This window comes from Mandrillus leucophaeus, unplaced genomic scaffold, assembly GCF_000951045.1.
Source record: "Mandrillus leucophaeus isolate KB7577 unplaced genomic scaffold, Mleu.le_1.0 Scaffold138, whole genome shotgun sequence".
Classification (NCBI taxonomy): domain Eukaryota; kingdom Metazoa; phylum Chordata; class Mammalia; order Primates; family Cercopithecidae; genus Mandrillus; species Mandrillus leucophaeus.
Genome location: NW_012101343.1, coordinates 2,115,867 through 2,140,406, shown reverse-complemented (window position 1 = coordinate 2,140,406; position 24,540 = coordinate 2,115,867). Strand labels below are relative to the sequence as shown.

Here is a 24,540-nt window from a genome sequence, read left to right as displayed (position 1 = left end):
GACAATGTCTAATGGAGACATGGGAGTGGGACCACTCCCAAGAACTCAGAACTATAGATCTACTAGTATGCAATGTTGGACTGGGAGAGATGCAGGCATAATACTACAACATGTGAGAGCTGCTGCATGGGCTGAGTCCAGCAAAGCCATAAAGGCAGGACTGCCCAAAACTTTGGGAGCCCAACCCCCACCCCACTGTGCCATGGAGTCAAATAATATTATTCTAAAGCCCTAAGATTTAATGTTGTTACTTGGGACTAGTTACCCCTTTCTTCTTGCCTATGTCTCCCTTTTGAAATGGGAATGTCTATCCTATACCTGTCCCACCATTGTCATTTGGGAGTGATAACTTGTTTTGATTTTACAGGCTCACAAGAGGAGAATTTGCTTTGGGGTGAATTGTGCCTTGAATCTCACCTATATCTGATTTAGATGACACTCTGGACTTTGGACTTTTGAGATGGTGCTGGAATAAAATAGGACTTTGAATTTATTGGAATGCAATGAATGTATTTTGTACACAAGAAAGACATGAATTTTAGGGGCCAGGGACAGAAGGTTATGGTTTGAATGCGTCCCCAAAAAAGCATGTGTTGGAAACTTAATCCCCAATGCAACTGTGTTGGGAGGTGGCGCCAAATGAGAGGTGATAAGGCCATGAGGGCAGAGTAAATTAATGCTATTGTTGAGTGGGTTTGTTACCATGGCAGCTAGTTCCTTATAGAAAGGTGAATTTGGCCCCCTTTGCCTCTCTCACACTCCTCCTTTTTGCCCTTCTCCTATGACGTGACACAGGAAGTAGGCCCTCACCAGAAGCCAGCAGCTTGATCTTGGACTTGCCAGCTTCCAGAACCATGAGTTAATAAATTTCTGTTCCCTAAAAATTGGATGACTTATACTCTGATTTATACCCTGTGGTATTCTGTTATAGCAGCACAAACAAGACCAAGAAAATCATGGTGTGACTTGCATTGGCCCATAGATTTTACTGAGTAAGTGTAATATATTCGAGTTTGCTCTTCTCCTCCTTACAATAAAATACCTGGAGAGTCCCTCCCTCTGCATAAGGGTTGACTCATCTGCTTTGCTACTGCCTGAATGACGAACTCAATTCAGAAGAGAAAGGAATCAAGTCTAAGGTTTATTATCTAATTCAGCTTTATAAATAACAAAGCATATGTTTTGATGCCTATGTAACTCCAAAGACTATTTCTCCATTTGTTAAAAGTCTGATGGTAAAAAGACTAATAATTAATAAATGGGATCCTTCAAAAATCCCAACATTTAAGGGAACACATCATTCTTGGTATTTTTTGCCAGAAAATTACCAGAAAAATTGAAACTATTTTACCAAATTCTTAGCCAATCAAAAATATAAAAGTCGTGAAAGACAAAGGAAGATGGAAGATCTTTTCTAGATTAAAAGTGCCTAAAAGTACATGAAAACTAAATGAAACTGGAATTCAGAATTGTATCGTAGTCTCAAAAAAGAAAGAAAGAGAAAGGGCACTGGGGTGGGGTGGGGAGGGGAGAGAGAGAGAGAGAGACGGAGAAAGAGAGCAAAAGAATAAATGAACATGGATAATTAGCAAAATTTGAAATAGAACTGAATAAATGTTAATTTCCTAGATTCAATAATTGTGTTTATATAAAATGTTACCATTTGGAAAAGCTGGGTAAAGAGTATTCGAGAATTGGGAACTCTTTGTCCTGTTTTTTTTTTTTTCCCCCCAGAATAATCAGATAATGGATTTTCATTCAATATATTTTAAATAAAGATTTTGTGCAACTTATACTATAATAATAATAAATTGATACTTTGGAGCAAGAAAATAATACAAAGAAAAATTCACTTCCAAATGCAAAGCAGTATCTTTGCTCAGGGGTGATTCACATTTATGTGTAATTTTGCATTTTCAAAAAGATGATTGCTACAATCAGTTATATCACCACTTAGTTGTGTCTAAGTTGTATCAGTTAAACATATGCTCCTTTAGAAAATTCTTTTTAATATTACTATTTCCTTCAGTGATTTTCTCTGAACAGTGATAGAAGTACTTCTCAATGGACAGAATACGCAAAGATGTTTTTGACCACATCTCGATCATACTGACACCTACAATAAATGCTTGACTCCAAGGGAGCCCAGCTCTAATTTGTGAAGTATGTCCTGTTTGCAAAGTAACAACGAGGTTGTAAGTAGCAATAGTACTTACTCATTATCAAAAAATAACAATTTTAGGTACATTTGTTTTGGATTTCTGTGACTTAAGTCATCCAATTTCTTCAGAGTCTGCACTCATTCCGTTTGATCAGCAATCAACTTTGACCATTCCAAAGATCTGAATTCTGACTTTCAGGGCAACCCTTCTTAAAATATTCCACAGAGCAACAAAGTTTGCAACCACCACCATCAACACCGAGTCCTCTGGGATGATGAGGACAAGATCTGGACAGTTGTCTCATTTCCCTACAAACAAACATTTCACAAAAGGAAATTCACCAAGAGGCGGGGCTACTTTAGCCCTGCCCTTGATTATTTTGCTCTCTGTGAACCCAGACCCAGTGCCCATCTCTTGATTTTCTGGGGCAACTGGGCAATCTGCAGTTGTATGACCAGGTTTTCTGCAATGGAAACATACCACTGTATTTCTCTTCACTGCTTGTCACTCATTGTTTTCCTTCCCATAAGACTGTCTTTCTTTAAAGCAACTGCAACTTATTCCCTTACTGCCTGATTGTTGCTATCATCTCCCCATCGTGAACCATCTGTGAGTTCTGCCTCAGGTATTCCATGAATCCATTCACATCTTCATTTAGGTACTCTTTTTTTTCTTTTTCTGTTTTGCTTGTGGTGCATCATTTGCAAGGGAGAGCCTATTGGCTTCAAGTTGTTTGTGCTTTGGCAGATTTTGTCCCTCAAAGGACTTTTCGTATCCTCCCACGATGTTGCAGGCAAGGATCTCTTGTTATGTGTAGTGGTAACTTGTACCCACCTGGTCACAGTTTCAATGGAGGTACCTTATCAGTTATGCCTGAACCCCCTAGAGCAGTCAGCAAGTCAGAGAAGCCTAACCCCCTACGGCAGCAAGGGCATTCAACACTAGAGGTAGGAATTTCTTGTTATATTTTTGTGACTTTTGTATAAAATTTCAAAATGAAAAGTTAAAAAGCAATAAATAACAATACATTTTAAAATATAATTCACCAATTTTGAGAAGCAAAAACTTGAACAGAAATACTCCCAATTTCCTTGCCAAAACCTTTGCTTTCCCAGAAGTACTGTGTTCATTTATTCAAGGTATTAACCATTCTCATACTACTAAATCTAAAACCCTAAGCACATTTTGTGGTTGGTCTTTTTGGATTATCCTTGCCTTTCCTCTGTTTTCTTTGCATTAGCCCTGGGCACTGGTTATATTTCTAAGGCTTCTAGTTAGGATAAATCAATTGTATACTACTAGAATTTATTTGCTTAAAGAAAAGCAAAATTGCATCCAAAACAAATATACTCTGTTTTATTACATTACAATATCAGTATATACAATAAAATGGAAATTTTCTCTTCATGACTCAAAGAAAAAATGTAATTATTATTATGATACTATTTAATCACTGTATCTGCAAATAAAATTGGGATTCCAAATTGAATCCTTGTCCAAAACAAATATTACATGAGTAATTGACAAAATTTAAAATAAAACCACATAAATGTTAATTCCCTAGTTTTGATCATTACATTTATATGAAATGTTATCATTTGGAAAAGCTGAGTAAAGGGTATACAGGAATTCTGTATTTGTGTTTTTGTTTTTTTTGTTTTTTTTTTTTTTTCAGAAAAATGAGTTGATAGCAAACGCATTTTCATTCAATATCTTAAAAATTTGGTGACAGCTTCTATACTGAAGATAACAACTCTTTTGATGAAACAGTCAATAATTAGAGAACCAGTGTTCCAATGAGCTTATTCAGACATTAGCAATATCAAAAAAGGATATATGGTTGATCTAGTCTTTACTTGGCTTATATGAGCATGAACAGAGACTCCTATAACACCTCACAAACATACACAAATCACACACCAACTGCTTGTCTATAATACATGCAATTATGTGGTTCCCATTCTTAAAACATATACCAACAAACAAAACGATGTCTCCAATTTTCATTAAGGAAAAAGGTCCAAACGTCTAACTGCTGATTTCAAAGCTTTGCATAACCTGGCCCCTTTTCAGCCTCCCTCTTGTTACTTTCCACATGAATCCACCTTTTCACTTGCTATTGTCAAAACATTCCACACTGGAATACCTCTGTCTAGTGCTGATCCCTCTCTCTAGAATCTCATACACTCTAATCAACGAAGTACCAACTAAGATTCATGTGACCTTTATATCCCTAACTGTAACCCATTTTTTTCTTCTGCGTTCCAGATCATGTTTTCAAATGTTTACTGGCCATCTTCAGTTTGATGTCTCACAGTTCTTCAAATTTGCACAGATCTCATAAGAGTAATGACTTTACCTACCACCCAAACACAATTAACGAATGAAACTACATTTCAATAATTTCCTCAAGTAAGAAACAGTTTCATCCTTAATTCACCTTTCCCTTGCCACCTAATATACACTGTGCTGTATCTTTTGAATTTGTGACCAGATAATCTCTTGAGTTCAACAACTGCTTTCTATGCTTACTCTAATGCTCTAAACAGCCACTAACTTTTATCAGCTAGATTATCACAGCAGCCTGAAACACAACCCAGCACATCCCAGTCTCCACACTACTACCAAAGTAACTTTCTAAAATGCAGATATGATAATGTCATTGTCAGCTTAAACTCTTGCTCTTACAATGAATCACCAAACCCTTAACATGACTTCTAAATCCGTTTGCAATCCGGCTAATGCTTAGCTATCCAGTCTAATTTCCCTTCACTTTATCACTATTATGCTCCAAACATACAGTAGTATTTTCAGTTCCTTAAATATACTCTACCGCCCGTAGTAGGCAGCCTTTAAAACAGTTCCTAAAAATCTTTGCCTCATGGTATTCATGATGTTGTATAATTCCCTTCTTTTGAGTGTGGGTTTGACTTAGTGACACATTTCTGACAAAGAGAATATGGCAAAGATGGGATGTCACTTCCGAAATTGGGTTACAAGAAGACTCTAGCTTCCATCGTGCTTGCGTTACTCTCTCGTCTTTTGCCCTAATGGAAGCCAGCTACCAAACTATGAGATGCTCTATGGAGAGGCACAGGTAGCAAGGAAGTAATTTTTTCTGATCAACAGCCAGATGAATTAGAGAGGAACTGAGACTCTTAGCCCAACAAATGATGAGAGACTGAAACTTGGTCAAAACCATATTAATGACCTTGAATGTGAATTCCTTACTCGTCCAGCTCACAAATGACTGCAGCCCTGCCCAACTTAACTGTAGCATTGTGAGACCCTGAAGCCAGAGGACCCAGCCAGTGCATGCCTGGATTCTTGATGCAGGAAAACTGTCTTTGTTGTTATTGTTTTTTCTTGCCTCTAAGTATAAACATAATTTGTTACTCAATGATAGAGAGCTTATACAGTGTCCATCACATCAAGGATTTACAAAACATATTTCTTCTGCCTGTAATATTTTCTGTTCCTCTATTTTCCAACTCCTTTTATTTACTACTTTCTCATTCCTCCTCCCTCCACTTTCTCTTTCTCCACACACCCTCCTTCTATTATTCTTTAAGAATTATTTTCTTCAGAGTGTTTTTTGTATCCCTAAGTATGAGACAGAAGTCTTTCCTGTGTAGTTTTCCTAATATAAACATGAGCATCTCCCACTAGATCACAGCTCTATATTTCTCACAGTTATATTTCCATGCCTTATACACCCTAGTCCATAATGTATATTTATTACATTTTTTGTCATTGTTGTGAATAAATGTGAAAAGTACTGGCAAAATCTAAAAGGGGGTTATTTTATTAGCCATAATATAATATATAAAAATGAGTTGTAAGGTACAGGAAAATAAAACAACTACTTTACAAGAAATAAATCTAAAACCATTGGTTTAACTGACTGATATATGCTGATAGAGCAACTTGAGGATATAAAAGAAGAAAGAAACAACAGTCTTGATTCACATGTGTATGTGGTTCCAAGTTACCTAAAAGTCATTTACTTCTTCATCTCCACAAAGCCAAAATTGGACTTGCTAGTTTGTTGAGACTCTCCCATTCCGGGCATTTGGCACATCAAAAGACCAGAGGGTCACTTACATCAAAGAATCCTGATGATAAAAGAGCTTTTTCACCTAGATCAAACCCAAAGGACTCCGTGGAATATTGATTTATTATTGGGCTTTTATTCCAAGATCAAACATGTCCCAGTGCAGCCAGGTATCAATCTGAACTAGATATCAGTTTATCAAAAAGTGAGAATCAAGCAGATGAAGCCAGTCAAATGCCAGGACTTATATAAACAGTCATGAAAACTGAGGTTCCAGAAGAAAACCTCAGCTCACATCATTACAAAAATGGAAACAGCCTTTTGATTTAGTAAGACTACTAAAGCCACCTCCTGTGAATTACAGAGGGGTATGAGTAAAGACGTATAATCAATAAAATGAAATCAACAAAAAAATAAAGTCAATACTTTACTAAATATTTACCAGTTGTATAATAGCAAAAAAAACCAACTTTTCTTTAAACATCTACTGGACATCAAACACTGTGCCAATGCTTTGCATCCATTATCTTGTTTACTCTCTCACTGAAATTATAATAAAGTACACAGATAAGGAAACCAAACAGTTTGGGCAACTTCACCAGGACCACAGTCTTAATAAAACTCTGAGCTGAAATTCGAAGCTACGTTTACTTCAAAGTCAATGTTCTTTCCATTACGTGACAAAGTACTTCCCTTCTACATGAATAAAAGAAGATTGTGCCAAAATCCTGTGGTTTTAGAGGGTCCATCACGGCTTTCTTCTGGTTATGCCACGAACTGGGTAAAACCACAGCATCAAAAGAACATGCCCACTAGCGCTTGTACCCACATGTTAGTCCACAGTCCAGTCTGCTAGGGCTTGAGATTTGTTTGCCCAAACATTTCTGGGTCAAATTAAGACAGATTATAGCACATTCAAAGCCCTGCAGGATGGCCAAGGGGCATTGTGGTGGAGGTGGGAGATTTTGTGTCTTGGTGGTTCCAGCAAGAGTTGCATGGAACAGAAGGAGAAGAAAGGGTGGCAAGGGTTTGGCATGACCCTCCCTGAGTCACTCCATTGTGAGAGCTCAAGAAAGCTAAGTTCATACCTGCCTTCCAGGCCAGAATAAAGGCAGATACTTGTCAATGCAGGGAGACAGAATGTATTTTATTTAACAGTATATTAGCTTATTTATAACTTTTAGCTATTTAAAAATATGGTTTGTGGCCTTCCATTAGTATTCTTACTCTGAATCCCATGAATATTGTGGAGGGGGACTGGGAAATAAGTATGTATTGATTGATTCAGGGAAGAAAAAATTACTTAATTCAGAAATGTCTCAGGAGTAAGATTATAAACATAGTTTATATCATATTTAGAAATTCTGGTTATCCTACCTACTTCAAAAAAAGAGATTTGAAGTGATTTATATTAAACGACTACAGGAAATCAGACAAAATAGCAAAAGGAAATTTTCAACCACAAAAACAAAAGGAGAAAGAAACATAAAAATGGAGGCTGATAGAGTTTATAAATAGCCATAAAGGGCACATGCACTTAAATCGACTCCGTTCTACTTACACTGAGAATCTTGAAAGCACTTAATTTTAAGTCACACAGCTCTTATAGACCAAAGAATTGTACTAAGTGAAAGTCCATACTGTGAGCACTACACAGCGTGAAGTTGAAAGACTCCTCTGTGGGTTCGTTAGCGTAATTGGATATGCAGTTCTCCCCACCTGAAATTTTCTAAGAACAAAAGAAAGGACCAGCCAACAGACAAACACTCCCAGGTAAACTCCATCCTCGACAAGAAGGCTTTTCAGCCCATGAATATCATCTTTCCTGCAATATCCACATATGGAAGGAGACCAGCTAGAATCTCAAGCATAAGTTGGAGAAGTACATTCTACCTCTGCAGATAACCAGAAAATAATTCATCATGATACACACTATGCTTCTGAAATGTTTTTTAAACAATTTGCATTTAATAATGTAGTTATAATTTTAAAATTATTTTTTCTATCTTAGTGAAACGTAAAATGTCTGTTTTTGTGAACTCTGAAACAAATACTTTCTGTATTGAAGATCAGTGCATATGGCATTGGCATTTGTTTATTCATTCATTAAATAGTCATCGAGGGAGTGATTACCATAATAAATCAGGCAGAGAGTGAGGTACAGAGTAGATAATATCAGACTTGGCCCAGCAATCTTGGAGCTATAGTACAGAGAGAGTTAGAAAATATTTTCTGTACAGAGCAGATATTAAATATTTCAGGCTTTGTGAATAAAGAGGCAAAATTGAGATTATAATGTAGGTACTTAGCCAGAGAGAAAACAAATTTCTATTAATTTTGTCTGGAGCCATTCCAACAAACCAACCAACCAGGGTTATGGGGACCGATTTAGTCCACAGCTATTGTGTGATGACACCTCGTATAAGTGTGTAGTCATCCTTCACCAGTAATTCTGGACTTTGTGTGAATTAGCAGAAGCTGGGCCATAATTTAATCAAGATGTTTTCACCCACCCATTTATTAATTCACTCATTCATTCATCAAATATTTTGTAACCTTTCACATTGTGCCAGACCCATATAAAGCTCAACTTTTAGTGCATCCTAACACTCTATTTTATTTTCATAATTACCCATTTAATAAGTATAATATGAAAAAAAAAATTACACACATATTGTCCGAAGTAATCCATGCACCCTAACACCGAGAAAATACGAGCTTCAATTTAAAGATGAGGAAACTCAGACACTTTAACAATGTCTCAAAAACATTGTCATTGACACTAAAAATATGTTTTTTGGTTTTGTTTGTTTGTTTGTGTCTCGCTCTGTCACCCTGGCTGGAGTGCAGTGGCGTGATCTCGGCTCACTGCAAGCTCCGCCTTCCGGTTTCACACCATTCTCCTGTCGCAGGCTCCCAAGTAGCTGTGACTACAGGTGCCGCCACCACGCCCGGATAATTTTGTTTTTGTATTTTTAGTAGAGACGGGGTTTCACCATGTTAGCCAGGATGGTCTCAGCTAGTCTCAATCTCCTGACCTCGTGATCCGCCCGCCTCGGCCTCCCAAAGTACTGGGATTACAGACGTGAGCCACTACCCCTGGCCAGTTAAAAACGTGTTTTAAGCACAGCGTTGTGTGGTCTTTCTTGGTCTCCTCAGCAGACAAGAGGAATGCAATGGGAGGACCACATCTTTTATTCAAACATCCAGTTAGTCGTTAATCCATTTATCCATCCATTTCTTCATTCGTATTTATTGAGACTTTACTATATATTTAGCACTGAGTATAAGATACATACCTAGCCACAGAGAACAGAGTATTTAGTGCCGTAGCAATTGATGCCCATCTCTACGAAAGGTAATGTACAAGCTTTTCTCAACAAAAGGCATGAGAAAAAGAATAACTTGATTACTTGGAATTTGACTGGTCACTGCTTTCTCCCTGGACTGCTTACTTACGCAGGTGAGCAGGTCACGTCACCATACCCACACACACCCAACCCCTCCCTTATACATAAAATATCTGAAAAAGTCATGATGTAGTGCCATCAGCACCAATGTCTATCTTTAGTTTGAACGTCCTGCTACACAGAATGATTTTAAATTACCCATTCACATTCAACTTTAAGTCAAGCAATTCCCTGAAATAAATCTGTAACAGCTCTGGTCCCACTCAGCTCCTGTGGGCTCTTGCTGTAGGCTTAGCACATTGGAAAATATTTCTTGCACAGATTGGAGAAAAACAACTTGGAAATGTTCTCTTTTCTAAAATGCATGAGATAATCAGCATAAAAGTTGATTGGTAATAAAAATCATCCTTTATTTGTAGTTGTCTAGATGCCATATCACATCTTAATACTTCATATGCATTGCCACACATAAATCCTCACAGCCTCTTTATGATGAAGTTAGGCTATTATTTTCATATTACAGATGAGAAAAAATGGAGCATTTCGAGCTTAAGTTGTTTCCTTTATAGTGGATAGTGGAGGAAAGATCCAAACAAGCATTCTAAATCTAGGAGCCTGAATTTTAGTACTTCACTACAGAGTTGTTTATTTAGTTGCTGCTCTAGGAAATATTCTTGCCCTGAAGGAAAGAGAAAAAAAAAAAAAAAAAAAAAAAAAAAGAAAAAAAAAAAAAAAAAAAAAAAAAAAAAAAAAGTGTGGCAACAGCTTAAGTAAACTAATCGTGCAGAAAGAAAAATGCCAAGCTTCTAATGTTGACCACCTGGGACAGATGGGTAATGATAAGTGTCCTCTTTACATATCTTGGTATTGTATTGGTTTTTCTGTTACAACAGGATGTATTAATTTTGTAATTTGAAAAACAGAAAAACTGAGAAATTATATTAAAAAAAAGGACAAAGAGAGGGAAAGAGAAAAAATGAACAAAGAAATGAAGGAAAGAAGACTAATAATAGGATTAAGCATGTTAGACATTTCAATATTGATAATGAAGTATAGTTGGGAAAAAATATTATAGAAAATAGCTATAGATTGAATTGAATAAAGGAATGAATAAATGGCTTTCACGTTTCTGGATTAATTTTTTCATGATAAAAGACAAAATATCAAGATTTTGGAATTTACCTAATTACATTTGTGGAAAGAATCAAGCTGGTTTGGAGAGTTCTAATTTCCATCCCCTAGCCTATAATCCCCTTAGGTCATTACTCTCACTGTATGTTCCCTAGAAATATCCAAGAGCCTCATCACAAGATTAGACCATCCAGCTAAAGCTACAGGTGAAGCACTTCCCTCTGCCACATTGTTTATCTTCCCTGTGCCCCAAGAGACACACATGATAGGAGGAACCCTTGACTGTTATCGACAAAATTCAACCTCGTGTCTTCACTGAATCTTCTTTCTTTCTTATTCCAAGAAAGGCATATGACTGCCTCATTCTTAAAGATTTCCACTGATGAGAATTAATAACTTTTCTTATTCTTATATCCTAGGTCCCATCTATGTTCACAGTCTGAAATGTATTAATTACTTCTAGCCTTAAGAATTATGATAGCCATTTAAATTCATTATGAAAAAAGCACCTAGTGGACAAATGATTACTACCCTCTGCACAATTAGTCATTTTATATTCATATTCATTTATATTCATTAAGCCATAAGCAGGTATTGGTTAAGTGTGAAATCACATGACAAATGGTATGCCTGTGTGGTATTAGACTAACTTGGGAAGTGAATTCTAATTGCTGACATCCAATATGAGAAACTAAATTTCCATCCATTGCTTTGCTATTTCAAGCTCATTCAGACCTCCATCAAAAACTTCATACTTGGCTCCTACTGATAGTCCACTGGGTTTGTCATTTCATAGGATCTACCTATATAGTCACTAAGGCATTTAGACCAGCAATTTTCAACCCTAGTGTACACTAGAATTACAAGGGGATCTTTAAAAACATTGATGTTTTGGCCTTACCCCAGATAAACTCAATCAAAATCGCTGAAGTATGCATGGGGCTTGAATGTCACTGTTTTTTTTATCACAAGGTGCTTCTAATATGGAGTCAGAACTGAGAAAGGATGAGTTAGACATTTAAGTGGGAAGCAAAGTCTAAGGATAGAATCTTTAGGGGGAAATGATCTGGGTAGGAGCTTTTCTTCTCTATACCCTTGGATTATAAGGCAAAAGAAAAATTCCTTATTGCTCATTATTCTAAATGGAGATTTGGAGCTTGTTCAAAAACACTTGGAAAATAGATGGAAAGTTAAAATATATATCAAGTCAAAATCCTCAAAATATTAGATATTAGTTTTAGTGAATTCGGGGCACATTTCAACTGGCCTGCCAACTTTCAAGTCCTCTGCAATTATTATCCAAAATGTACTTGAAACAAGCTTAATTTATTCTTTTATCTTCTCTTTGATGTAACTATAGATGGAAGTAGACCGCAATGTAATTGTGTTATTTCAGACAATAAAACAAATAATCTACCACAGAGAAGTAATCATGCCATTTAAATTTGTCATGGTTGCCTGAACACCTGTCATCTTTTATTTCTGGGGACTGACTATATTCCCCTAATAATTCTAGTTGAAAAAGAATCATCAACACAGCAAAATAAATATTTCTTCAGGAAAATTACATGCACTTGAAGCATCTAATCAGCATGTAAGTACAGCATAGGATGGTGTGAAAGTTTCTAGGGAACACTCACATTTAAGAGAAATTAGCTTCTTTTTTTTTTTTTTTAAACAAAAAGGAAGTTTTCTGAAAGCTCATTGGCTATATTTCTTTCTATGAGATTCTTGTTAATTCGCTCAGATACAATTAAAAATACTGGAGGTAATAAATTCTGCAACCAAAGAAGTGCTAAAGGAATCTCAAAGACAGTATTTTAAGTCACAGAGTAGTGTCCAATGTGAAATTTTACTTACTCATAAATACCATGCTGTTTTAGTCTACAATTATAAACAAGCAGTGTAGCTAGTGGAAGGAGGGTATTCTTTTTTTAAAATTCTTTCTTTCTTTGAGACAGAGTTTCGCTCTGTCACCAGGCTGGAGTGCAATGGCACAAACTTGGCTCATTGCAACCTCCACCTTCTGGGTTCAAGCAATTATCCTGCCTCAGCCTCTCACGTAGCTGGGATTACAGGCATGCACCACCACATCCAGCTAATTTTTGTATTTTTAGTAGAGACAGGGTTTCACCATGTTGGCCAGGATGGTCTTGATTGCCTGATCTCGTGATCTGCCCGCCTCGGCCTCCCGATGTGTTGGGATTACAGGCATGAGCCACTATGCCCAGCTGAAGGAAGGTATTCTTAAAGAATGCAGATATGGGACTTCAAAGCCCAACTATTACAAATCATTTAATACTATGTTAATAATTGCTTATAATTGGCAAAGACTAATTAGTTTCCATCTTCTACACAAAGTGTTGGCAAATTTTCTATAAAGAGTCAAATAGTAAATATTTTAGACCTTTTTTCTTTTGTTGAGACAGAGTTTTGTTCTGTAGCCCAGGCTGGAGTGCAGTGGTGCAATCTTGGCTCACTGCAGCCTGTGCCTCCCAGGTTTCAGTGATTCTCCTGCCTCAGTCTCCCAGGTAACTGGGATTACAGGCACACTCCACCACGACCGGCTGATTTTTGTATTTTCAGTAGAGACGGAGTTTCACAGTGTTGTCCAGGCTGGTCTCCAACTCCTGACCTCAGGTGATCCACCCGCCTCGGTGGATTACAGGCATGAGCCACCATGCCCAGCCTATTTTAGACTTTTTGAAGCATACAATCTCAGTTGCAACTACTCAACTCTGTTATTATAGCATTAAAGCAATCATACATATTGCATAAACAAATGGGCATGACTGTGTTCCAATAAATTTATTTATTAGCAGTGGTCTTTGGTAGGCAGCTAATAGTTTGCAAACCCCTAATTTAATTAACTTGTTTAAAAGTGAAATTCTGCCTCTTGAAACCTGACTCTTAAAAAGTGGTTTCAGGGAAAAGATGAATAAAGAGTAGGAGCCTGAAGGCCTGCAACAAAAACATCTAAGTTTTGCAAAAGTTTTCTTTTAAATGCATTAATGTGATTCTGGTGTATTTACTAAGCGACACATGCATTTTACTTTAACATTTCTTGAATCTTTATGTGAGACCCCTTTATGTTTTAGAATAATATAATTCCTTTTTCCATCTCTCAAGACCCCCACAATCTAGAGGGGAAAAAAAATGAACTGAAAACTCTGTAAACTGCATCATATTAGACATTTTCTAAGAGTCTTCACACTAAAAAACATACAACTTGGCAGAAATATGATTGAGGGCAGGAGGTGAAATCCCAAGAGCACATATTAAGTCAGTTCTGTTTGCTAAGATAGTCATTAGAAATATTGTGAACAGAGGAGAACTTGGCATCAACATTGCAAGAATTACAAACTCTGCTTTTTACATTTATTCCTTTTACATTCATAATGGATGTTCAGGGCTACATTGTCAAGGTCTCTATTTCAGGTCACTGAAAAATTCTGCAACTCTGAGACACGTTTTCCAAGACACAGAAATAGTTTAGGACCAGATTTTGTGTGTGTGTGTGTGTGTGTGTGTATGCGCGCGCGCGTGCGATTAACCTTTGTAGAGCATATTCTCTTTTATGAACCTAAGAAAGGATGTGTAAAATTATGTTATGGATTCATTAACTGTTTTTTTCAGTTCTTTAAGAGACGTTTATTAAACAAGATTTAATAAAAGGGTGGTTTTATGTAAGCAGAATGTATAACGAGTTTCTATTTCTCAAGAACAGGCATTGGAGAAGGGAAATAAAATAGTATGTACCTCTGGTCCTCATTTTCCTACCTTGGGTGGAATCTTCAGACTCATTATTTTTCTCATAGTGCTTAGTCTTAATATTGAGGACAGTCGGAAAAGTTGAGGAATGTAAAATCAAATTTATAAACCTAAGAGTGGTCTGACCTGAGAATTCAATAAATGCTAACTATAACAATGTTATTAATATAATGAGTAAGTATTATTACCAATGATGTAGATACACAAATGACATATTGAGAAACAACTGTCTCTTTCAAAACAAAAAGGAAACTATATTAATGAATAATGTGATTTTAAAGTCAGTACCATTATAACTTTGATATTTTGAATCTTTCAGAAGCAGGTGGAAAAATTAATAAACAATAAAGAACATGTAACTGAGAGTTTTAAACCATGAAACTACTAGAAGAGAAAAACTATTCTCCTACACATTCACTAAAAAACTTTTATAAAATGTGTGTTGGGCAGTAGCAAAAGAATGGAGAATATAAGTGTGGAAGAAGTACACGTGGATTTATGTCCACACATGTATATACTCACGAAAATATTAGAGTCATGCAGTTTAAAAGAAGTCAAAAATTTTAATGGAAATTTGGAACCCAAAAATAAAGGCTAAAATATTGTATCTACTGTCTGAATGGCTACTAAAATAGTAAAAATATTTAAAATGGAAAAAGTGAATAGTTGGAGTTAGAAAAGATGTAATGGTTTGATGGTGTTCTACCCCTTTCCCTGCTGTTCCTGTTTCAAAATGACAAATGGGCAAACTTAGTAGGGTGTGGATTGATTCAAGGAAAGTATGGCTGTGTAAAGATAGAATCTGTCAATAGGCTTAAAGGCAACAGGTAAATATTTTTAAAGTACAATATTTTCCATAGCCATGGGACAGCTGAACAGAAGTTTCCAGGTATAACATAAAACAAGAAACTATAAAAATAATTTTTCTGCGAACATGTTCGCGCTTATGTTTCTAGGACCCAAGTAAAGGTAAAAGCAAAAACTATACACACTTGATTCACTGGATACAAACAGACATAGCACAGTTGCTTACCAAATTCTAAGTAATCAATTAAAATGTAGAAACTCTAGATTTTAAACTCCAGAAAGAAAACCTATCTAAATTCTAATATTGTAACATACTCAGAAGGCTTGTAATGAATGGTGATAATCTTCCTCCTGGATACTGTGCTAGTAATCATCCAATCAAAGAACCAGAGAGAAACTGATGTAGAATCCAAACCATTTATTATCGGACTTACAGATTGAAAGACTGTGATTTTAAGATTCTGTGTGTGACTAAAAACATCTTATTCTTTTTTTTTCTTTTTGAGACGGAGTCTTGCACTGTTGCCCAGGCTGGAGTGCAGTGGTGAAACCTTGGCTCACTGCAAGCTCCGCCTCCCAGGTTCACACCATTCTCCTGCCTGAACCTCCTGAGTAGCTGGGACTACAGGCCTCACCACCACGCCCGACAAATTTTTTTGTACTTTTTTTTAGTAGAGATGGGGTTTCACCGTGTCAGCCAGGATGGTCTTGATCTCCTGACCTCGTGATCCGCCTGCCTTGGCCTCCCAAAGTGCTAGGATTACAGGTGTGAGCCACCGCGCCCAGCCAAAACTTATTATTTTTTGCTTTTCCTCTGTCCCCCAACCAATTCTGACATTTATTATGTTGATCCAGGTGAGGTTACCTGCTCATGACTCTATTTTTTTTTCATTGCTTAATGATTAGCATAGACATGTTTCTCTCTGACCTGCACTACAAGCAAAATAAACCCAGTCATCATGACCCAGCTGAAGGTTCCAGCTCTTTCCATGTTTTCAAACTGTTACTTATTAATATATAAGAAAATTTATTATTGTGTAATATATACTGCTATGTTTTGCAGCTGTTTTGCAGACAGCTTATGAATAACATTTTATAAAAAAATTAAAAATCATGGTCACTTACCAATTTTAATACTATTTTTTTGAAACAAATACCAAAGCATTTTAAAAAGCTTTCCAAGCCTTGGATTAATAATACACATGATATCACCTAACACTGGGTGACAGGCCCCTGAGATGGCAGAGGTGTGTATTACTTTACTTCTTGTGTGTGCCTTGGTGTTCACAGCAAAATGGTTACCTGTAATCTGGTCTCCAGAGGTTTTATTTATTCATACTGCAGCATCCACTACTTTCCTTGAATTTCTCTTCAGTGGTCTAATCACAAGTATAAAAGCCTACATTCCTTCTATTCATTATATTTCTTATCTGACTGCATTGGAAAACTGCAACTGTAATTTTTCTCTGAGATACTATAACATCAATTAATAAATTATTTAGTAGATGATAACCTAACTTCATTCTCTTGGTGGACTTTGTAGTATTTTGAATTTCCTGTTTCATTGTTCTTCCATTAAACGCAATTCGTACTATATATTAAGGAACGAAAGAACCTCCTAAAATGGATTAGTTAGCTATTTAGGAAACTTATCAAAGGCATTTGTTTTCTATTTTTTCAAGCCACGGCAAACCAGTCTGAATGTAGATATCATGAGTTTGTGATTCTTCAGAAAATTCTCTTTATTGCATAGTAATTGTGGGCTGCTTGTGTGATATAGGTCAGAAAATACAAAGTTCCTTATATATGTGTGTGTGTGTGTGTGTGTGTGTGTGTGTGTGTGTATATATATATATATATTTACTTAAGGCATCTTATTTCTTCAATCCCAGCTAGAGATTTATAACTTCACTGATTCCTCATTGAATTCTCATAAATTAATCATTTTGATATGAATTTTGGCTCATATCTATTTTTCTTCTCCATGACTACCTTATTGCCTATAGAATAAAGTCTAAATTCCTTAGACTGCAACCTCACATGTCCTGTATCTTCTTCTAATTAACATCAATCACCACCAATTTCTCTAATTCCACTACTTTAAAAGAAACTTCCCAGACTAGAATTCCCTTTGCAGTATCACCTACCCTGCAATTTTACCTTAGAGCAGTTAACGCAGCTGCAATTAATTATCTGTGTCACCTGTTTCTGTTTCTGGCCTGGGATTCATATTTACAGAGATAACCTCAGGGCCTAGCATAGGGTCTTACCTACAGTGAAAACAACAAATATTTCTTTAGTGGCTGTTTAATTAATGTTTTTCTCTTCCTCTTCACACCTATGAAATGTTATTTCTCACAGTTCTTTCTTTTCCCACTGAAATAGCTATATTGCATAGTAGGTGATTTCACCCACTCTGTTTTCACTACAAATTTTGTATTGATGACTGTGAGATTCATATTACCAGCCAAGAAAAGCTTCCTACTGGACAACTCTACTAGGATTTCCCATAGGTATCCAAACTCCATACAATTAAAATTTGGCTTTACCTTCTGAGACAGCCCGTGGGAGAGGGTCCGTGGAGTAACTCCAACCAGCCTGCCCGCTGAGATGGAGCCTAGGGAAGGTCAGGATGTTTGCAGCAGGGTGAGCCTGAGCCTGGCCCCTCCTCTTCCTGTGTGGAATCTGGGATTCTAACCCTCTGGCCGGAAGTGCTCTAGCGGAGGTACTCTGGCCTTGAGAGAGTACCTGTTTCCCTCTTTTTTTCTTTTTTTCTTTTTTTCTTTTCCCCCAATAAAACCCTTCTTTACTCATCCTTTAAACTGGTCTGCAAGTCTAAATTTTCATGGCCATGAGATGGACAAGAACCCCATCTTTAGATGAACTAAGGAAAAGTCATGCAACATTTTTCTGTAACGTGGAGGCTCCAGAAGCCCTGAGTGAAAGGGAGACTCAAAGTTTCTCACTGTTGCTTCTCAACCTTTTAATCTTCAGACTTCTGAGTGTGGGGGAAGCCATGCCTCCACCCCACGTAGCTCCCGGGCCTTTTCATGGCCTTTTCCTTCCTTTTTTGGGACCCACCGGTAACCAGCAGCTCCCTCTGCTCCCCGCTCCCTGCTGGTGCTGGGACCCATGGCCTAAGGGTCCTGCACAGCCGGCTGGCTCGTTCCCAGCCCCTGTAGGCTGCCCCAGCCTTCCCCTTCCCTGTCCAAGGGGTTTAACTCTATCAGACAGTAATTAAGCTTAAACTTACTTGTCTCCCTGGTGGAGGAACCACTTGCCTAAGAATAAGAGGTTGCACTTTTAAACGGTTTTTCTGTTTCTTCTCTGTCCCCTTCTCTACCCTGTCAGCAAGCTAACTTTTAAAGTTTTTTTTTTTTCTTGTAGAAGATGTTTTACTAGGCCAACTATAACCGTATTCTCTGCAAAGTTTTTGTTGTGAAATCAAGCTTCCATCTTGTTTTACATCCTGAGGGCATGGCTGGTAACTGCTTGGCAAGGCTTAGTTTAGCAATACTGCCTGAGGGGATGAGCCCTCCCAGCTTAGATGCCTGCAAGTTTGTTTTCTTAGCCCTGTTTCTTTTTTCTTTTCTTTTTTTTTTTTCTTTCCTTTTCTTGAGATGGAGTTTCACTCTGTCGCTCAGGCTGTAGTGCAGTCGCATGATCTCGGCTCACTGCAACCTCCGCTTCCCGGGTTCAAGTGATTCTCCTGCCTCAGTCTCCCAAGTAGCTGCGATTACAGATGCCTGCCACCATGCCCAGCTAATTTTTATATTTTTAATAGAGACGGGGGTTTCACCGTGTTGGCCAGGCTGGTCTTGAACTCCTGACCTTAGGTGATCTGCCCGCCTTGACCTCCCAAAAAGCTGGGATTAACAGGCATGAGCTACTGCACCTGGTCACCTAGCCCAGTCTCTTAAAGCGCCCCACCCAGCGACTGGGTTTTTTTTTTTTTTTTTTTTTTTCCCCTGCCTGTCTGTGTGTGCACTCTGTGGAATGTCTGTCAAAAGAGCTCTAATTAATTTGGCCTAAAGAAAGATAAGCACTTGGATCTTAATTTTTTAAAGAGAAGATAAAATCTGTGGTAACTTCCGGTTCCCTGACTTTAGTCTTTCAGAAATAAAAACAGCCCTGAAAACTATTAGTAAAATGCAGATCACATGCAAGGTTTGATAAGTGTTTTAAGGTTACAAACTGCTTTTTGAGTTTTGAGAACTATTTGACTTGGCGGCTTCACAATTGCTAAGACCTGGGGACAGATGGAACTAACCACTCTTAACTAAGAAGGCAAACCTTGGCTGCAATTAGCACACAATTAAAGCAACTTACCAAGTTTTACCTTAAAGTTAAAAATTGCTGGGAGTTACTCCTAGAGATATATTTACATGCAAGGTGTGTAAAAACAATACAATGTATTTTTAAGTAATAGGTTATAAGGAGGCATGGAAATGTAAACTAAAAGGATTGTTTTAAGTTAAAATAGGAAAAAGCTGAAGGTTCAAAGAAGTGGTGGAAGAATGGTGGAAGTGAATCTTCCAGAAGAGGTTATCTGTGTAAGCATATTGACTAAATTCTATAAAAGGTATTTATAGTTTTTCTGTAAATTGAGCATTGAAATAAAAGCATAACAAGGTTTTCCTAAGGTGCGAATCTGCTTTTTAGCAAAATTTATAAAGGGTTATAAAAGGTTTTTGCTTCTTTTAAATTTCTGAATCATAATTTTGGCAAAATAAATAATTTACAGTAATCTGGAATTCTATTTCATAGTATCAAGTGTTTTAAACTTATAACATTTAACAGCCTTTCCAAAATCAAACTTCAGCTTCAAAATTGTCTTTCCTGGCCCAGTGCAGTGGCTCACGCCTGTAATCCCAGCACTTTGGGAGACCGAGGCAGACGGATCACGAGGTCAGGAAACCAAGACCATCCTGGCTAACACAGTGAAACCCTGTCTCTACTAATACAAAAAATTAGCTGGGCATGGTGGCGGGCACCTGTAGTCCCAGCAACTCTGGAGGTTGAGGCAGGAGAATGGCATGAACCATGGAGGCGAAGCTTGCAGAGAACTGAGATCATGCCACTGCACTCCAGCCTGGGGCACAGAGTAAGACTCTGTCTCAAACAAACAAACAAAAAAATTGTCTTTCCTGACACGTGGCTTTTTGAATACTTCAGGGGGTCCCTGAACTGTCTGGAGAAGAGAGGCAAACAGGATTATTTGACATGTTTAGATACGTGGTATTGCCAAAATAATGCTCAGTCTTCTTAGGTTATATCTTGGTGAATAATGATAATATATGTTCCTAAACTGTGTAGTATTTCTAAAATTCTAATGTCTAAGTATTTGCCATCAATCATAATTAAGGTTGTTATGTTAAATTATTGTAGCACAGAGATAACCAAACTTATTTGTCAATCATGTTTCTAACTGTAACTACCCTGGATATTTTGCTATTCACAGACAATTGTTTGGTTTTAATCCGTTTCAAAAAATGATTTATAATAGGCTATAAGACTCTGACCACAGACTGTGTGGCTTAAACAACAAATTATTTGCTCATAGTGCTGGAGGCTAAAAGATTGAGGCCAAGGTGCTGGCAGCATTGATATCTTAGGCTAGGCGCAGTGCCTCACACCTGTAATCCCAGCACTTTGGAAGGCCGAGGTGGCTGGATCACGAGGTCAGGAGTTCAAGACCAGCCTGACCAACTTGGTGAAATCTCATCTCTACTAAAAATATAAAAATTAACCTGCTGTGGTGGCGCACACCTGTAATTCCAGCTACTCAGGAGGATGAGGCAGGAGAACCACTTGAACCCAGGAGGCAGAGGTTGCAGTGAGCCGAGATCACAACACTGTACACTCCAGCCTGGGCAACAGAATAAGACTTTGTCTCAAAAAAAAAAAAAAAAAAAGACCCTGACAGGTGCTCTCAGATACAATTTCTGATTATGTTTGAGACAATCAGGTTTCTGATAACTTTGGAGATTGTGACATTGGAATAAAGGAAAATGTACAGGACTCATAAAGAGCTGAAATGTTCACGAATCTCAAGCAAAACAAGATTTAACTAAATTGACTAAACTCAGGAAGCTGAGCAAATCTTTTTGACTTTTGCTTGGAATATTGCTGATCCTTGTTTTGTTTTTCATAGTCAATGAAACTTATTTTGAACTATTTACGGCCTTTAATAATTAAGTAAGGTATACTCTTGTGGACAAAATTTGGAGCATGTTTGTTTCTCTCTGCCTCATTCCTCTAGAATTTGGAGACTTTCTGTAAGTATTCTTAATTTATGGCAATATTTGCATCAGTGCAATAAGAATGCATTTTTCTTTTGTGACAGAGCACAATTGAAGAAAATGGTTATTTTACCAGGCTTTGACTGGAAGGGTATGCTTTGCTTTAAGGAGTCAATCTCCACTTGCAGAGCCAATAAAAGCCCAGTGCAGAAATTGGCCTCATACCCTTGCCTACACAGTCCCTATACAGGGTTCCTCACCTGTGGTCAGTAAACAATTTTACTTTCTAACAGGTCCAGGGGCTCCAAGTTTATCTTGGGACTTTAAGGGGAGAGGATGACCCAACTCACAGGTATTTGAGAATGCAAACCCATGACTGGGCTGCGCTTTAAACGGTTTTATCTGAGATTCCTTGTGGAACAGACTTCCATCAAAGCCAATCCAAAAGCCCTATGTAGAAATAATTGCTCTTGCTGCACTTTATGCAAATAATCAGGCCAAGTATAAGACTAAAGTCTATCTTGAAAACCACTCAGTCTTATCATAATTTGTTTTCTAACAACCATGATGTCTGGAGAGAAACAAATCATGCTTCAAAACTTATATATTTGTCATTAAATTCTAAACTCATTGTTTTAAGTTTCTTGCCTACATTTTAGACTAACCCTGATTGTTCCTGTGAACCAACCAGCAATCTCCGGCTGTAGGTCAGCAAGAACAAAAGGCATGGGTAATGATAAAATATGGACCAGTATTCTAGTTCTGAGCCATTATCCGGCAAATCTTTCCAGGTGATGGGAATAAATACGATGCCAATTACTCAGTGGTTTCCTTTTGGTAAAGTAAGACCAAGGGAGCTAACCAAAGCAAAGCACCATGCACCCAAATTCTAGCAAGCACAACTATAGCAGCGAGTTATCTGGATGTGTCACAAGACATCCTTTCCTCTCCCTTGTTGGAGGAGGACTCAGTTCCACAGTTTCACCTTACCATTCAGCTTATGATAAGGAGTTCTTGCAACCCCTTTTGAGACACATTTTTGTCCCAAACTCAATTCCAAGCTTCAGGTCAAAGTCCCAGGAAGGAAAACTGGATCTGAGGGATCCAGAAGCAAAGACAATAGGTTAAAAGGCACAGTGCCCGTGAGGGTGGCTGATTCCCACCAATTAAGCCAACCCCAAGTTTCCTGTTTCATGGATAAAGACCACGTTAATATCCATGGCATAAATGAGGTCTAGGGAACTCCGAGGCTTCTGACATTAGGTGGAAAAGAGGCCTAGGTGAGAGCAGATGATTCCTGTTATCGAGATCCCTCTGCTTCATGGGTGCAAGCCTCTTTAACATTCATGGCAGCACCTGCCAAGGTCGCTGGAACTCGGGGATGCAAGGTGAGAAGACAGGAAAGAGGACACTCTTCCTTGTCTCCCTTGCATACCCCAGGTATCTCCTAAGAACTGAAGGGAACCAGGGATACCTGCTCCCCTCTTTCTAGAAGGGTAGTCATTCATCTTCAGTCTGTACCCCTTTAGAATGCATTCTGAACCTTTGGGACTCCTTTGAAAAAAATGCTTTCTTTTTATTCCTTTCTCCTCCTTGGTCCTCTATTCCTAACAGGTAATTATGTCTCCATACTATGAGACAATCCCCTCAGATGCATCCTCCAAACTGGAGAGTTAATTTCCTAAACCTTAAACTGGTTGGCCTAATATTGAGCTCAGGAGATGGGAACCCCAAAGCCCAACATGCCAGCAATGGGGTAAAGTTTTTTTTACCAGTCAGCTATTGGCCTCCATCTCCCTGTGTAAACTGGTAAAAGACCTCAGAAATTTTGAGCTGTCTTTACCTCTCCCCTTGTTTTGTTTTGATACGTGTTTTCTAATAACCCAGTTTGTCTGTTCTTGCCTTCAGGCCATCAAACTCCAAACTCTCAGGCAACCGGAGCCTCTGACAATGGCCCCTTTTGTCAGGAACCCTTAAATAGGCCTCTGGGGACGGCCATTTCCCTAAACAGCACTCTGTCAGCAGGAAGCAGTTAAGATCGGTCTTTGTCCTTATCCATAATCTAATGGCAGTTAGATGTAGTTCTTTAAAGGAGGGAATGAGACAGCCAGGTGGGCGGGGGGTCCCTGAAGAAACCCCAACCAGCCTGCCTACTGAGGTGGAGCCCTGGGAAATTCATGACGTTTGCAGCAGAGAGGAGCCTGAGCCTGGCCCCTCCTCTTCCTGTATGGAACCTGGGATTCCAACTACCTGGCAGGAAGCGCCCTAGCAGAGGGACTCTGGCATTGTGAGAGTCTCTGTTTCCGCCCCTACTCCCCGCACCCCGGTTCTTTTTTTCTTTTCACCCAATAAAACCCTGCTTTACTCACCCTTTAAACCATCTGCAAGCTTACATTTTCAGGGCCATGGGATGGACAAGAACTCTATCTTTCGAAGAGTTACAGAAAAGTCCTGCAATACTTCCTTTCCCAATCTTCACCTGGAACAACTTTTTTTCAACGAACTATAAACATTATCTTCTAATCACCCCTTACCTGCTGATTTTCCATTATTTCCACTAGTCAACAAATGTAAGAAACCTTGTTTCCTTCTCTTCATCTCATCATACAATAAGAAAACAAGTCTAGCTAACTCAGTTTATTGTATTTTAATTGGACCTTAACTTCCACCAATTATCTCTCTGTTACGATAGTAAAACAATCTCCAATATGGATTTCTCTCTGACCTAGTCTTTTTAATCTTAAAGTTTTTTCTTCTGCCATGCTAGTAACCCATTCAAGGCTCAAATATATTATCAATGCCACACAACCATTTAGAAAATGTTAATATTTCATCGTTACCCATAAGTTACATTTAATAGGGTCAACATGCCATATACAGCGCCTTAAATCACTGTCTTTGTTTTGTCTTTAGCAATCTCCAAATTGAATGTTTAGTTCTATTAGAGAAACATGAAGCCACTT

At 38.0% G+C, this 24,540-nt stretch overlaps 1 pseudogene; it reads right to left on the bottom strand.

The window, feature by feature from the left end:
* Positions 1-2,222: 2,222 nt before the first annotated feature.
* LOC105534676 lies at positions 2,223-24,175 on the bottom strand (annotated as a pseudogene).
* Between the last annotated feature and the right edge of the window lie 365 nt (positions 24,176-24,540).